Below are 14,996 nucleotides of genomic sequence, written 5' to 3' on the forward strand. Positions count from 1 at the left end.
TGGTGGGGGGGAGGCATAGCTATCTACTTCTTTGTTTCTCTCAACTTTTCCAGCTCAAGTAAAGTGGATTTTGAAAAACAGTATTCAATGTTTTCGGCCTCTCAACTTACAGCTCTGAGCCCGAGGCAGCAAAAGATGATACAGGATACCCCTCCTGAAGTTTGTGCCGTAAGGCAAGTATCCGTGTACAATCCACTCACTCGATCATGTCAAATTTTTCCATTGCCTGTGGCTATGACCTCAGTCAGTGATTCACCCTCTCTCAACTCAGTATGAGTTGCATACATCACATACGTTTGTACAGAGTTTGCTGCTTTCTCGAACAACAGATATCAGTTTGGCCTGCCAATGTGCACCCCACATACTTCCCCACTTGTTTTAAATACATGTACAGAAGGGATCAATAGACACGCAGACCTCCACCTTCCTGAACTGAGGAGTTTGTAAACCATCTCTCCCTGCCCCACTGGGGCATCCCACTGTGCAGTACTTCATTCATGGGGACAGTTGGATGAATTCCTTGCTCCCCTACCTATTCTGTGCACAGTAGTATTACTGAGAGGAAAGAGTATGGCACATTGCAGGAGCTGGTCCATAAGTGCCTGGCTTGCAAAATGAAATACCCATTTATGGACACAAATGTGGGTTTTGAGGGGGTGTTTCTCATGCCCACTTTGAAAATTTGTCCCTTTACAAATCAATCATACGTTAATTAGCATATATTGCTAGGGTTCCCCAACCTTCCCTTTATTTTCACCTCTGATAAAGCTGAAAAATCATGATTGGATGGTAACTGAATTATTCTAAGACAACAATAAATTATTAAAAAAATTATTGGATCTTCTTCAGTTCCATTCTTCCAGGGCTTGCCAAGTGCCCCTTTCTAACATTAATTAATGGAGCCTCATCATACTTGTCTGAGGTAGGTCAGTATCATCATGATTGGTTTACCGATGGAAAAAACTGAGGCTCAGAGAGTTCGCAATTTGTCCAAGACAATGTGACAATGACAAAGCCAAAAATAAAACTCAGGAGACCTGGTTCTCAGTCCTCTCCTCAAATCACTCCCTTTTGCTGTTGCAGACATGTCTTTCCCGAAAGATCACGATGAACCAAAAATGTAGAAAATTCTAACCCGAGGAAAAAGCGATTGACATGATTTCTAACTATTATAGGCCCTCAAGGGCTGAATGTGATAACTCCAGCAAAGGATAGAGTCACTATATTTTTCAGTTCTCACCCAAACCACAGGTAAAATCTCTTACACTACTCTCTTATGCCACTCAGGGCTGGTTTTTTACTGGTGTAGTTTCATTGCCTGCAGTGGACTTACCCCCGGCTTACACAGAGGAAAGTGAGAGGAGAATGGGTTTTCCCATGGTGCTTCTCTCAAATTTTATATATGCATCTCTGAGCTTTTACCCATAAGCCCATTCTATAAAAGTGACGTCAGAAAATAAATTGGCTTTTAGTCATAGATAGAAGAGGCTCTTTCCTTTTGATAGCTGGCTTCTGAATACTTGCGAGACCTTTAATATAATTTTTACCTTGTTAATAGAGAGAGGCAAATGCACCAGATCTGAACCTACAACTACAGAGATAAAAAACATTTGTGATAGTTCACCATGGCTCTGCCCTCAAAGGCCATTTTCATCAATATTTTATGTTTTGTAAAGCTTCAACTCTGTGTGTCCTCCCTCTACGGCAGTACTTCTCAACCAGGAGTATGCGTACCTCTGGGGGTACGCAGTGGTCTTCTGGGGGTACATCAACTCATCTAGATATTTGCCTAGTTTTACAACAGGCTACATAAAAAGTGCTAGCAAAGTCAGTAGAAACTAAAATTTCATACAGACAATGACTTGTTTGTACTGCTCTATATATTATACACTGAAATGTAAGGACAATATTTATATTCCAATTGATTTATTTTATAATGATATGGTAAAAATGAGAAAGTCAACAATTGTTCAGTAATAGTGTGCTGTGCTACTTTTGTATTTTTATGTCTAATTTTGTAACAATTAGTTTTTAAGTGAGGTGAAACTTGGGGATACGCAAGACAAATCAGACTCCTGAAAGGGGTACAGTAGGCTGGAAAGGTTGAGAGCCACCATTCTCCAGCTCTCTGTGTGTTTGTATGTGCGTTTAGTGCATTTCAGAGTTATAAAATAAAGCCTTAATAAAAGACTGGGGGCCAGATTCTCTTCTCACTTACACTTGTGTATCTCAGGAGCAATGTTCCCTCTAATTTTTGACAGTCCATGTGCTCAAAAAATTTCTTCTGTGCAAATTGTTGTGCTTCTGTGCAAATTTTTGTGCGTGTGGTGTTTTGCCATCTGCGCGGGGTTTAGGATCTGTGTGTGCACACACAGCTTAGAGGGAACAGTGGTCAGGAGTAACTCCTCTGAAATCAACGGAGTTGCACTGGCATGAAGCCAGGCTGGAGAGGAGAATCCAGGCCCCTTTGTTATACCAATAAAATAAAAACCAGCAGGATCTTATTAAAGGAGAAAAGGCAAAATGCCACATTTATTGTGAATACAGAAAGAATCATAGTAAGCAGTTAGTTACAGCTATAACATTCCATTCAATTTCATATTCACACATTCATTCGTACACACACAGGTTCTGCAAGTTGTTATCATAGTTACCAGCCTTAGAGTTGCTCTTGCGAAGCCACTGGCCAGGTTGCCTGGACACGAGGAGGGAGCAGGGCCTTGTCAGATGCTCATCTGATGCTTCTGGAAGTTGGTTTGCGGAATCAGACCCCAAAGTTCTCACTTCCTAGAGTCCATTTTTATAGGAATTTCTTCCTATGCCAGTCTATGGGCATTGCTTCATCATGCTGTTGCTGAATCAATCAGCAGATGGCACATTCCTGACGGCTCTGTGCTGCCAGATGTTATCTTGTTCTTTGGTTCTCCCATTCTTGAGGCTGTTGGGTGGATTCCAGTCTGCCCTCCGGGGGTCCTCTGGTTATTTCCACTTGACGCCTTCTTCAGCCGATGGACACTGGATTCTTAGGCTGGCACCTCCCTGATCATTCAGTTATTATCCACACCAAGCATCCATCCACATACATCCTCTAGCTCTATTTTAATCACAATTGTTAACAAAGAGAGATGAATACAACAAAAGGACAGGGAGTCTCTGGATGCTGTTTCTGTTGTTACAGAGTATTGCTTCGAGTCTCTCTCTGTGTGAGTAGTTGTTGTTACAAAGAATTGCTTTGAGAACAGACTGTGTCTTAGAATGTACTAACACAATTAGCAGCTTGCAAGTTTCACACATAGAGGGAGAGAAACAGTACCAAAAACCAAGAGACCTCTTAATTAGTAATACCCTGGAATTTAAACTATGGGGAATCAAACTCATTTGTGATTTTAATACAGAACTTCTTTAATATGATCCAACACCTTTATAGCCTTTATTTGTTGAATAAATGGAGTGGTGTCTTACATAACATGATCTTCATCTGCTCATAAAGCAGCAGTTTTGATGGCAGCTATTACTGTATATTCCATACTGTGACATGAGCTCAGTCTGTAGAACTGATTTTCTAATGGAAAATGATAGATGATTGCTTTGCTGTTAAGATTGATTGCACTTTTGGGGCTAGCTGAAATGAATATGTGGCCAATCTGAATGTCATTAATACTGTACAATGAAATGACAGGCCCCAATTGACTACGAAGTTAATGTCCCATACTGATCAAGCATCTAACTGGAGAAATAATCTTTTTTTAAAGCTATAGACATGGAAATCATTTTAATACCAAAAGCAGTTTATTGCCAGCTAATATACATTGGAACTTGGCATATTAACATCAGACATTTATCTGGGTATTTATTGTGAGTCAAATATCCTTGGCAAATTCCATTAACATAAGGTATAGATGTATTCTCCATGTGTTAAACTATAATGGAAAAGTAACTGTTTATCTTCTGTTACTGTTACTGATTTCACTAACAGTTTTTTTGTTTGTTGATATGCATTGGAATAATTTCTCTGTCTAGTTAAATTCTGATTCACAATCCTATCCTTATTATTTTGGGATCATTTGACGAAATAAATATAGTCCATTTAGTATAGTATTCAGGGACTAGTATACATGAACTAATGTTCTTAGACTTTTTGTGCAAATCTTGTCAGTCTCCTTTTGTTGAGATTTCTGTGGCAAATTAATAATTTGGGACAAACACAGAACATAATGAAAAAATATTACTTGTACTTGGAGGGATTCGGTCAAATCCTAAAGTTTCTAGTTTGTTTTCAATCTGATTTTACTCTCACTGACTGCAATGGGAATTTTGTCCAAGTAGGGTCAGCAGGATTTGGTTCCATTTCTAAATTGCACATTGTAATCGTCATTACATTGGCATGCTTATCCTTAATCCTAGGTTCAACCTCTTCAGAACTATAGTGAGTAAAATGGAAAAGCTGGCTCCTAGGGCTAGTGTACTGGAAGACATGTATATAGGCATTAAACATTCTCTTCTCTAGTGTTATAAAATCAGAGCACAGTTAATTAATGTAATGAAACTCACTTGACTATGCCTACATAATAATCATATGTAGTGTTTAACATCTTTAAAGAAGTAGACAACCATTAATTAACTCATGCTCACAACAATCCTGGGAAGTGAGATCATTATTTAATTAAATATATCAATTTATAAAGCTAGGCAAGAAAATATAATTATGAACATTGTGTGGATGTGGAAACTGAAATGCATAAAAATTATATGACAGGCCTATGGCTGTCCGTGCTACAGTGGAGATGAGAATTCAGACACAGAGCAAATATTTCCCAAAATGTTGGTAGGTATTAGATCTGATAAGCACTGCTAATTCATTCTGACAGTTTCTAGAACTCTTTTGTTCCCTTTTCCAAAACATTTGTGTGAATGACATTGTGTTCACAAGGATGTTGGATACAAAGGCAAATGTCTTCAAAACACATGGGATTGTGTGTTTGCTTACGGATGATTTTCAGGTTGACTCGAAATTAAAAATTTCAGTTTTTCTATTTGATTTGTCCACTAAGGGGGTGTTCATCCTTTGTGTGTGTGTGTGGTTTTTTTAACTGGCCAAGTCTGACTACAAATGAAATTTAGAAACAAAAAGTCAAAACAAAAAGGCATTTTGAAATAGTCGAAACAAAATATTATAATTTTTTTCAAAGGAAGTCAGTGTTTTTTCAGTTGAAATTATTTGTCTTATTCATACCTAAAAGAAGTCTTTTTTAAAAAAAAAAATCCGTTCACTGAAGTAAATTGCCCGGCTCTTGTATTTTGGGTGCCTCAAATTTTGTATGCTCAATTTGACAGCTGAAAGGGGTCTGATTTTTAGAGTTTGAGGGCCAAGAGCATTCTGAAAATAAGGCCCTTCAATTTGGGCACCCAAAATCATTAGATGCCTTTGACACTAAGAGCCAAAGTTTTTCCACAAAAATGGTATGAAATGGTTGTTGGTGAGCAAATCAGTATAGGAAGACTTGATAGTGCTTGATAAAGTAGAAGTGGGAAGCTGTTCCTGTTAGAGGTAGCATGGAGTAAAGCCAGAAAGTGGAGCTGAAATGGCAGCTAGGATGCAGAGCATAAGAGGATCTTGAACCTGAAGTAAAAGCAAAGCAGCAGCCAATGAATGGTTTTGAGACGATGCCCTGGTACCATAGTGGGCTACATAAATAGGCAGAAGATAATCAAGTAGAAAGCTACACTGATCTGTCAATAATGTTTGATATATAAATCACTAGATAACTTATCAAAATGTAACCAATTTGGGGGAAATGTATAAATTTCATTAGAACAAACACCACTGATACACAAGTTGATGGCATAATGGTTAATGGCATCTTGGGCACTGGCTTGCAGCAGCCTGTGTTCTTTGTTGTTTTCTCTCTATTGTCTAATATTTTCTTTTTCTCTGTGCTTTCTTTCTCAATTGCTTTGCAGATTTCCTCTATCATTGTCTTCTGTGTGTCTGTAGCAGTACAAGTAGCAGTTCTGCAAAATGTCACACCTGAATGAAGTGGTTGGCTATAAAAATAAAGATATTTGGTTTATGGAGAAGATGAGATTAGAATTATATACCAACATATAAAATTGATTTTGGTGCAGTGACTAACATAATTATCCTCCGTTTACATTCTTCTTTATCTTATTACGTTAACGTGACAGCCTAGAAAAGATTATACTCCTATAATATATTTCTTGGTGCTTTATTGTTATTGCATGTGGACATATTTGTAGTTTTATGCACAAAATAATAAAAATATAATTTTAAGAACTGAAATGCCCCATAACTGTTAGACCGTCTCCTTGGCATATTAGGAGGTAGTTACTTAAAATCATATTCATACTTGATGTGCAGCATGCAAAAAATGTGCCATTTTCCTTATACTGAACCCAAAGAGAAGATTCACTCTGTGTGAGTTTGAAGTGTCTTCTAATTTCAAGTATCTTAATTCAATTTAGCACTTAAAGCTTGATCCAAAGTCCGTTGATATCAAAGATTGCTACAGAAAAAGCAAAGACAGATTACATTTTCAACTGTTGATGATGGGGGTAAAGTAGTAGGACTCGGATGTGTCAGACATAGAAATCAGGGAATTAGAGTGTTCTCAGTGGTAGCTTTCAAAAATATCCTTCCCTAAAAAACTGAACCCCTATATGTACAGCTGAGAGTTTGTTGTTGCTTGACTCATCCTTCCCCTAAAGTAACTGTAGTGGTTATGATGTTAGAATGGCCATCTAAGAGAATGAGATCCTAAATTATCCACATCAAAGGTAAAACATGTCCAAGCTTCCACACATTGCCCAGCCAATGTGTCTCAATCCTACCTGGGAGGGGCCATCTATAGGAGCGAGGAAAATTTGTTCTCCAATCCTAATCCATTCTTGTCCTCTCTGCTGAGATGTTAGCGAGGGTTCAAATAGTGGTGGTGGGTATCTGCCCTTTAGCGTGTGGGCTAAGGCCACCAACTCATTGCACATCGTCCTCAGGCTACAAACTCAAATCCTCTAAATTTTATTGCTTTTGTGGATTGAATCAGACTATTCGAATAATTTAGATGTTTTTATCTATTTAGATTAATAATACATTAGATTATAGAAATTAATTAGAGACATCCTTTGCAATCTAGGTATTAAACACTTTATTAAATGCAAGGAGGAATCAGGGTTAAGTTGAAAATTATGATGTTGGCATGGCATTTATTGATGGTAGAACGTGTCTTAAGAGCTGTAATCCATCTGTAATTTTCTTTGCCTTTGATATTGATTAATGAAATTGTTGATCAAACAGAAATGAAGGTTGCCCCTCAGAGCATGGTCAGAAAGCAGATGAGATGGCAAACATAGACCAAATATCTAGTGCCTGCATTATGACTATGACAAGAAGAGAACAAGACAGCTTGGCTCTATAAGAGCATCAACCCAGCATCAAACCAACTGTTACTATTGGATTGAAGTCAGACAATTCCACCCCTTACAATCATATAGACGATAGTGAGCCTTAACTCTAGCAGGAGTGTATATGGTTTATTTCTGAGCCTATCCCAGGATAAACTAGTTGAGTAAATTTGTCTCCAATGAGAGGCTTAATATGGCAGAGAGCAACATCCCTTTGCTATACTGAAGTGTCCTTCTTCAGATCCTTCCTACTCCTTTGGGTGGGAGAAAAGCCTCCTTTTCAGGATTTCCACACCACACTAGGCTCAATTTTTGTAAAACAAACAAACAAACAAACAAAACCCCTCTCCCTGTGAAGGTTTCCCTCACAGAAAGCTCTTTACTAGTGAATGCTCTTCGTTCCCCCTAGCAATAACCGTCAAAACGCTAGCCCCTTTTATAAACGTAGGGTGGGATTTTTGAAAACAACGGGGGGAGTTAGGAGCATAGCTCTCAATTACGTAAACAGCATCTTAGAACACTAAGCCCTTTGCAAGTGAGGCAGGAAAAGCTGCATGTTAGCTATACTTAGGAAAGGGGCAATAGGGGTAGGGAGTAAAGATTAGGATTTACCTAGGGGCATCAGGAGAGATGCTGTAGGAGGTTTTGGGGATATATATTTCTTCTGGAGAAGTGGAGAGCTTTTGGCTGCAGTCCAGCATGTTAATGCTGACCTTTCAGAGTCTCACAAGAGGGCACTCATGGAAGAAACTGCTCTTTTATTATAGGCCTACCAATAAGCAAGTTAGAGGGCTAGTTCCACATCTTTGCCATTCCTCGATCTCCCCAGAAACAGGGAAGTGTCATGCTCCTGGGTCTTTATCTGCCTGTAGATGCCTGCAACTGACTGTAGAGACTGCCCCTTTGACAGTAAGCACAGGGAGTTTTGTTTAGCCAGTATTGGTATGAGCTGCTGGTACATTCTGTGAGGTTTCCAGTCTCTTGGACATAACAGTTATAAAACAAGTTTAAAGGAGACGACTTTTAATGAACATTTCACTCTGGTGTCATTTTTCTGTGAGGTCACATTTTGTGCCTGTAAAATGCACCTTGCACATCTTTCCTATCTCTATGTCTTTCCCCACTATCCCATTTAGCCCATTCACTTCATGTCCCTTGTTCTGCTTTTAAGGTCAGGTGCTACCAGCATCTACATAACTACTGTTCTTCTGCTAATTGTATTACTTGACAGCAAAACTTGCTTGTTCTCCTTTGCTACTGCTCATTTTTAATGTGCAACAAGACCCTGTAATTGGATTGGGTGGCATCATGTTGGCTTAATTCTGTCATTAGGCAGTACAGCAAGGGTTTGAAGTCATACTCACCAAACTTCGAAAAAAGTTTGGTTGGCTGATAAGTCCAATATGGAACAAACTTGAATGAACTTATCACATAACCTTTCTGATATTTATTGCTCTCCCACAAGCATGCGCAAACACACACGTTATTTGTTCATTTTAAAATTCCAAAGAGGAAAATCAATATGTACATTTCAGTTGCATCCAGTGGGAAGTCAAGCCAGGTAAACTGTGGGGAAAAAATAAGGAAGCAGACTAGGTCTTCCACCAGTATTTATGGGATGCTCAGGGTGCCATCATCCTTCAATGTTATACATCTCGCATCTAAAAGTTAATGGCATTATCACTTACACTGAAAGCTAGAGCTGGTTACATTTGTCCCAAAGTAATTTTGTCCCAGTAATAGATTTTGTTCCAAAGATCTTTCTAGATTTAAACTGTAGCTCCTGTGTCAGTCCTCTCCAAATCTCACTGGGTAATTATGTGTAGCACTATGTCAATTCCAGACAGATAATTCTCTGAAAGTTTTTTAAAGTGGATTATGCATTGATAGAAGGTGCCGGGCTGAAGGTCCTGAAAACCAATATCCTTTATTTATTAACACAGTGGATACATCACAGTTATTGTCAGCACAGGCTTCCTTGTAATGGCCTACAGTTAGAGAAAGGAGCCCAGTTCAGCCCTGGGGTAAACAGCTGCAACTCCTTTTCAGTCAATGGAGTCAACAACACCAGGGCTAAGTCTTTTTAAAATAAAAGCTGAGATTTCCTTTCATGGGGCCCAAAAGCAGCTCTTTTTTCAAGAGATTCCCATGAGCCCCTTCCAGATCATCACTGGCAGCAAATTCCTGATATAATGCATATGTGAGAGCTGAAAAGTTAATACAAAAGGGAAATTGCCATCAGTTGTAGAGGAGCCTACATCTCAAGCTTTGTTTTATAAAAAGAGGGGGAGGGAATCTAATCATTTTTCCCCACTACAATCTGAAAATCTCCTTGTTCTGTTTTGCAAATACATTTTCAGAGATTTGTAACAGTCAGAAGGTGTGAAACTGAGAGGATATTATAAACATCAGCAGCATATACAATCACCTCTGGCACAGTGGGTCATTCAAAAAATCCTTCTGTGCTTGGGGAAAAAAAACTCACTACATCCACTGAATTAATTTGGGATAATCATGAAGGAAATGCAATAATAGTTCCATGTTTTCGTAATATATTAACAATCTAACAGACACCTGACCTGGGCAATGTGGGGCCCAGCAAACGTGTTGGGTCTGGTACTAACGGACTGAGTGTGTCATTCATTATTTCATGTGATATTTTCAGAAGTGTAGAGTAAACCTCAAATACTTGATGGTTCCTGGAGCTTGCAATGAGATATAGATCCTTTTATAGCTGTGCCACTGGCTCTAATGCAGTGACTGAAAGTTGTTCCAATTTGACAGCCGATTAATAGCCTGTGCCTATGTGAAATGAGATAGTGTGTCTTAGTTGAGGTCCGAGTGCACAGGGGTCCAAGTAACAAAATCCACCATCATTACACACATGTCGGCAACCTCAGCAGAGATGCCAGAGAAGATTGAACTACCCTCTCTCATCCCTGAGGCAGTTCTGCTAGTGGAAGGTTGAGGGACACTGGTGGGGCATTTTGTGCACTGCTGTTGCCCAGGTTGTACATGTCATGTGTATGAACAGAAGGCCGTGCTCTCCACAGTTTCAATTTGACATCTCTCATCAGTAAAAATTCAATTAAACACGCTGGGTGTTTGGGGGTCATTTCTGTCATGCACACAAAAGAGCAGATGCATAAGCCAAACTGTCTGAACTTGGATATTCAGCTGGAGATCTCATTCAAACAGCCTTTCTCACAATACTTTCAGGACATCCACTTCCAGTCCCACACCCAGCTAGAATCCAATATAGCAAGGCATAGAGAAAAAGTCTGAACAGCTCCGAACTCCAAAATGAAAAGGAGTACTTGTGCCACCTTAGAGACTAACCAATTTATTTGAGCATAAGCTTTCGTGAGCTACAGCTCACTTCATCGGATGCATACTGTTATGAGTTTTACAAGTGCCATGAAGGTTTAGGAGACTCATTTTATATGAGCTGTAATTGACAGATTTATCAAAGTCCCTTGGAGCCATTAATTGTGTGCTTTCCAGCCCTCACCCCGCCCCCATCATTCTTAGTTTCCCATAAGAGAGATTTTTATTGTTGAAATAACCAATTCTATAACATATGTTTAAATAAGAAATACAACAGGGAACATCATAGCAGATAGAAAACAAAGATATTGTAGCGGAACTCCACTGATTCTCAATATGAATGGGATTTGAGTCTTGGATGAAACATTCTCTTAAACTAACCTTGTAAAAAGGTATAAAGCTACACAAATTAGGGAAAATGACATTTTCTCTCCAGCACGACCAAACGTTGCTAATAGTGATAGTAAAAACAATTAAGGAGCTCCTTTTCAGACTGCACAAAACTACCGCCTCTGGGTCAAAATATCAGTACAATGTGGAGCTAAGCAAAGGGAACATTCTTCTTGTCTGTTGTCGTGCTCGTGCCAATGGAATGATGACAGCCAACCTCGGCTCATTTCCTACACACGCCCGATCTGTCATGGTGGCCTTGTGTTTTTCAAAGAGGCAGCAATGTACCACACCCCCCAGTGGCAGATTTTGAGTTAGTGGGGCCCTGTGCTCAGCTTCATTTTTGGGGTCCCTCCTTGGGACTCCAGCCAAGAAAAAGAACATTCTCTCTGATCTCACCACGCTCCCACCGTCCACGTTTTTCATTCTTTTTTTTTTTCATCCTCCTCCTATAAGTTATAGGAAGTAAATGAAAATAAAGTGAGGTACCTTGATTGTTTTTGTATTCTAACTTATTTTTTCACAGACCACTTGAAAATCACTGAGGGTCTGGGCGGATCACTTAATGATGTTTCCAAATATTGTTTGTACTGTTAGCTATCTATTGTAAAGCGCTTTGGATTAGAGTGCTTTATTAAAAAAAATGTAAAAAAATGTTGGGGTACAGGGTCTGGCCAGGACTTAGGGTGTGGGAGGGGGCTCAGGGCTGGGGGTGCAGAGTCTGGGAGGAAGTTAGGTGAAGGAGCAGGCTGGGGGTTGGGGTACGGGGTCTGGCCAGGAGTTATGGTGCGGGAGGGGGCTCAAAGAGCTGGGGCAGGGGTTGGGGTGTGGAGCACTTACCTGGGACAGCTCCCATTTGATGCGAGGGGTGCAGGTGGGAATGGGGTGATGCAGGAGCTCCCATTTGGTGCTCGGGCGGTGGGGTGGGGATGTGGGGGGTACAGGAATCGGGGCATGGGGTGTGGGGGGGGCTGGGGATGTGTGTGGGGTGCTCCCAGCCCCCTGCCCCCCTGAGTGGCTCACGGCAGGGTGCTGGGGGAGGTATGTGTAGGGGGAGTGTGGGAGCCCCCCTTTTCTCCGCCCTGCCCCGATTCCACCCCCTTCTCCAAGGCCCTGCCCCCACCTTGTCTCCACCTCCTCCCCCGAGTGCGCTGCGGCTCTGCTCCTCCCCCTCCCTCCTATAGTGCCCCGAGAGCTGGCAAACAGCTGTTCGGCGGTGGGAGAGGGGCGGGAATACGGCACGATGAAGGGAGGGGGGAGCTTGGCTGCTGATGGGTCCCAGGAGCTGGATGAACCGAGCTTCTCCCCCTGCAGCTGCCCAGCCCTGGGGCCCCTTGTCATTGGGGGGCCCCATGCCAGGGCACCCTGTGTTTCACTGTAAATCTGCCTCTGCCACCCCTAGTGGCTGTAGCATAAATGGAAGGTGACATGAATGTCCTCTGACTGCTCATGCAGGAACTTTTCCCTTTCCACTGACTTTTAACACTGTTCAGTGCAAAAAGTTAATTGTCAGATAAGCTCCAGTCTTCCAGATTCAATGTGGCAGTTGCAATAGAAATGGATGATGGGGAATAATTGTGATGCTTTTTCGACCTCAATTTTAAAGATTTAATTAAATCTTAGACAAAGACTTTCCTTTTAAAACTTTAACATTCGTTTATCAAACAAGCAGTGGACAGTCTCCATGATGGTGTCTACGAAGGAAGGTTGCTTGTGGGTGTTCCCTTTCTGATGATTTAATTGCATAATTTCTCCAATTAACAGATTTCTTGATTCTCTGAAGCACTGTGTACATAAAATATGCCCCTGAATAATTAATCCCCAGCCATAAATTATTAAACAATATTTAAAATATATTAGAAAGGTCATCTTCAACTGGCCTAAAAATGTTCCTACAGATTAAGACGTTTTCCAATAATATATTTTAGTGGACTTGAGACATCTACTGGTAACAAACCAAAAATAACACTCTTTCTATTCATATTTAAGAAGAGTTACGTATGGCATATGCATTTTTTAGTCTAGTTCTGCAAATCTTCCATTATTTTAATCTGATGAAACAAATAATCTTTAGTAAAACAAATCCATGTTTTCTCACCCTCCGCCCTCCCCCCTCCCCCCCCCACACAAACTCACTCTCCTGCTGGTAATAGCCCATCCAAAGTGACCACTCTCTTTGCAATGTGTATGATAATCAAGGTGGGCCATTTCCAGCACAAATCCAGGTTTTCTCAACCCCCCCCCTTTTTTTTCCAAAAACCACACACACAAACTCACCTGGATTTGTGCTGGAAATGGCCCAACTTGATTATCATACACATTGTAAGGAGAGTGATCACTTTAGATAAGCTATTACCAGCAGGAGAGTGGGGTGGGAGGAGGTATTGTTTCATGGTCTCTGTGTATATAATGTCTTCTGCAGTTTCCACAGTATGCATCTGATGAAGTGAGCTGTAGCTCACGAAAGCTTATGCTCAAATAAATTGGTTAGTCTCTAAGGTGCCACAAGTACTCCTTTTCTTCTTATGAAAGAGTTAATTTGTGTAAAGGTATTGATTCCACATGGTCATACCTTGGATTAAGGTCAGCCAACGAGAATTTATGTTAATAATACAATGCTTTTAAATTGATCTCCTGCTGGTAGGTGAAGTTTCAGTGGATTGAAATAGATAAAGGAATTCTCCTCTTGTGCAGTTTCTATTAAAATCAGGTTTTATTGTTGTTTTTCTAATTTGTCATTGGACTCTAAAATACTCTTATTTTGACCACAGCAAATATGATGCCTTTACAGGCAGAATTCATTTCATGATAGATTTCATTCCTAATTTTTCATAGAACAAAGACATTCCAGATGGAAAAGACCTTTCAAGTAATCCAGCTCATCCCCTGCCCAGTGCAGGATTACTGCTTTCCTTGTACTTTGTTGTTTTTCTTAGCATTCACTTCTCCTAGTTCTGTTGCGGTTCTTAGTTGAGGAAAATATAGAGCTTTTTCTTTAAAAAAAAAAAAGTAACCTCACAATTAATGTCATCATTTTTAGCAGAAATTAATAAAATTGAGGGGGTTATTTCTGATTTCCTAAGTAGATTTACTTATGATAAAGATAAATGAAGAGTGACATTATATCAGCAACTGATTCTATGGCAATAGCTCATGTGTCGTTCTTCAACATAACTATCATTAGCATTTTTTAATGAAAAACGTCTGATCTTAGCATGGATCAAACAGCACAATGTAATAAATGTCTCTGCTATTTTTTTATTTACTTTGGAAAAGAAAATTAAATGTCCCTAAAACAAATGCATTCTACATCCTCTTTAAACATTTAAAATTAAAAATCCTTGACTGAAGAAAAATATCCTAAGTACATCACCTTCCTGACTCTTTCTTAGTGATCGATTTGTGGTGGTGGTGTTCTGATCCCAGCTAGCAGTGCTATCGTCTTCTGCTAATGTTGCCATTGTAATATAAACCACACTTTTTAGAGGACTCTGTTAAATTGATAGTTTAAAAAATATTTAAAAATATACAAGGGTCCAGTCCAGTAGTTAATTTTTCATTTAAAATATTGAATCAAGAGAAAGACACAGCTCAGCAATTTTCAAGTCATTAGGTGATTTGACATTGCTGAGATATTTAAGGATGGAATGAGAACTTAGAAGGTTTAACAGTAAACAATCAGGTTTTGGTGGATAGAAGACAGATTCAACTTTACCAGACTCTGTTTTACTCTCATATCTCCTCTGGTGGTAATGTTCATCATCGTTTTTGAAAAGGAGGGAAAAAATAGGGGTTGCCTGTGGTGATTGGGATCTGGGCTCAGCAGCCCTAAGGGAGAGGAGTCACCTCTAGTTCATGTC

At 39.9% G+C, this 14,996-nt stretch overlaps 1 long non-coding RNA gene across 3 annotated transcripts in view; it reads left to right on the forward strand.

Moving 5' to 3' along the window:
- LOC311531721 overlaps positions 1–14,996 on the forward strand; it is a 612,131-nt gene that overhangs the window by 373,252 nt on the left and 223,883 nt on the right. The gene's annotated exons all lie outside the window — the stretch shown is intronic.

Source organism: Lepidochelys olivacea (genome assembly GCF_965140295.1).
Source record: "Lepidochelys olivacea isolate rLepOli2 genome assembly, chromosome: 15".
Classification (NCBI taxonomy): domain Eukaryota; kingdom Metazoa; phylum Chordata; order Testudines; family Cheloniidae; genus Lepidochelys; species Lepidochelys olivacea.